Source organism: Rousettus aegyptiacus, unplaced genomic scaffold, assembly GCF_014176215.1.
Source record: "Rousettus aegyptiacus isolate mRouAeg1 unplaced genomic scaffold, mRouAeg1.p scaffold_m13_p_15, whole genome shotgun sequence".
Taxonomy (NCBI): Eukaryota; Metazoa; Chordata; class Mammalia; order Chiroptera; family Pteropodidae; genus Rousettus; species Rousettus aegyptiacus.
Genome location: NW_023416290.1, coordinates 60,673,798 through 60,676,320, shown reverse-complemented (window position 1 = coordinate 60,676,320; position 2,523 = coordinate 60,673,798). Strand labels below are relative to the sequence as shown.

Below are 2,523 nucleotides of genomic sequence, written 5' to 3'. Positions count from 1 at the left end.
GCTGTCGGGTGAGAAGGGCGGGGAGAAGCGTGTCGGAGAAGGTTTGAGGCCTCTGGCGGGGCGGGGCTGGGCGGGACGCGGCGTGGCGGGTGGGGGTGGCTGGTCCCGCGTCCCGGGAATGCGAGCACACTCCCAACGTGTGTTAGAGACGGTGGTCCTCGGGGCTCGGTCCTACCGAGCCCAGGAAGGAAAGGGCCTGGAGCGGTGAGAGGAAACGGCCCGGGACTGGCTGCAGGAGAGCAGGTGAGGGCGGGTGAGGGCGCGGGCCCGCGGCCATTGGAGACGCCCTTGGGCTCGGCCGCCCGCGGCGGACCACAGAGACAGCGGGCAAGTGAGTGAGCAGAGCCCAGGGGCATCCAGGGGCCACCTGGCTAGAGGGCGGCAAAAGGAGGGGGCGGCAAAAGCCTACGGCACCCGGCGTTCCCAGATGGTCTCCCACCCAAGTAATAGAATAACCAGTCCCGACCCTGCTTAGCTTCCAAGATCAGACAAGTTCAGGCGCATTCAGAGTGGTAGGGACTTAGACGGGAGAGCCTGTCGTCTGCCGCCCCAAGAGACCGAGCCTGGCCTCCTGGCCGCTGGAGACGCCCACGACTACACCGTACCTCCTCCTTGGGGGGAGCGCTGGGGGTTCCGCTGGAGAGGTGGCTGGAGCGAGAGCCAGCCGCGCTAAGGCACCACAGCCCTTGAGGGACTGAGCGGAGGGACTGGGTGGGCGCTCTCGCATCCCGGACCTGCCCAGGCCCCACACCACTTGCCTTCCCCGTCTTGGCCGTTTGGCAGGACCACGGCCCAGGCGTGCCTCGCCAATCTCTCGGCCACCTGGGCAACAAGGAAGGTGCAGCCCTGATAAGTTTCGACCTGGCCCTGAACCAGATCCACCCCCACCTCTGCGCTCCCCGGCGGGGCTGAGCCTGACCTGGCCAGAACCACGCGGAGACACCGGCCACACCACCAGGCAACGCTTCGCCCCGAAACCTCACCTTCCGCCCAGTGCCCTCCGCCCTTGAGTCTCGCCGCCGCCCCCCCCCCCCCGCCCCCCGTGGAGCCCAGGAAGCGAAGGGTCCAGAGTGGAGAGAAAACAGCCCAGGTCTGGCTGCAGGAGAGCAGGTGGGGGCGGGCGATGTCGCGGGGCGCATGGACTTTGGTGCAGCCCTTAAGCTCGGTCGCCTACCCGGGACCCCCGGAACAGCAAACGACCAAGTGAGCAAGTGAGCGAGGGCCCGGGGCATCCAGGGGCACCCCGGCTGGAGGGCGACAAAAGGAGGGGGCGGCAAAGGCCTACGGCACCCGGTATTCGCGGTCTCCCATCTGAGTACTAACCAGGCTCAACCCTGCTTAGCTTCCAAGATCAGACGGGATCGGGCACGTTCCGCGGGGTACAGCCGTAACCAGGAACACTGTCGCCTGCATTCCCAAAACTTCGAGCCTGGCCTCCCGGCCCCCGGAGACGCCCGCGCCTGCACCACAGCAGAAAATACATTTTATGACATACACGTGGGCGCTAATTTGAAATGCATGCGATAGCAGCAGAGAGAACTGTTCACGAGATGCGCCGCTGTGTTATTCCCCAAAATCCCACCAGATGGCGGCAGAGTGTAAAGTTTTATGATGACATCGATCGTTTCTGGACACCGTATGGCAGTAGAGAATGAATATTCATGATCGCTCAGGTGTTTATAATAAAATAGACACCCGATGGCATCAGAAAATTTATTTTTATTGTGGTCTACACTCTGTTATTCTCAAACTGCACACAGGATTGCTGCGGAAAACAAAATTTATGAATACGCTGGTACTTTCACAATGTCCACGAGACGGCAGCAGAGAACAAATTTCTCAAGACATGCGCTGCTGTGTTAGTCCCAAGATTCACACGAAATGGCAGCAGAAAAAAAAAAAATTCTAACAACACACCCTGGGGAGTCATTTTTTAAATGCACATGAGGTAGTAGCAGAAATAACTTCTCAAGACGTGCACTCCTGTGTCATCCCCAAAATGCTGAGCCGATGGCAACAGGAAGTAACTTTTTCTATTAACGTACGCTTGCCTGTTATTTTCAAATGCCCACCGGACAGCAGCAGAGAATAATCTCTCATGACGTGTCCTTTTTTGTTTATCCCAAGATACACACGAGATTCCACGTACGAGAACTTTGTTCAACCAAACGTCCTTAGGTGTCATTTTCTAACTGTACGAGATAACGAAAGAAATAGCGGCTTACGACGTGTGCTATGGTGTTATTCCCGACATGACGACAGGATGGCAGCACGGAATGAGTATTCGAGAGGATCTACAGTAGGATATTATTTCCCAATTGCCCACAAGACTAAAGCAGAAAATTATGTCATGACAAGCACTCCTGTGTTTCACGGAATGGCATCAGAAAACTTTTCATAATGACATTCCACAGAGTCTATTTTCAGAATGCACGTGAGATGGCCCCAAAATTGCATTTTATGACATGCGTTGTGATTTATTCAGAAAATGCTCACAGTGTAGCGGCAGGTGAGTATTCACAA

At 56.9% G+C, this 2,523-nt stretch overlaps 1 pseudogene; it reads right to left on the bottom strand.

Moving 5' to 3' along the window:
* Positions 1–1,278: 1,278 nt before the first annotated feature.
* LOC118612314 lies at positions 1,279–1,393 on the bottom strand (annotated as a pseudogene).
* Positions 1,394–2,523: the final 1,130 nt, after the last annotated feature.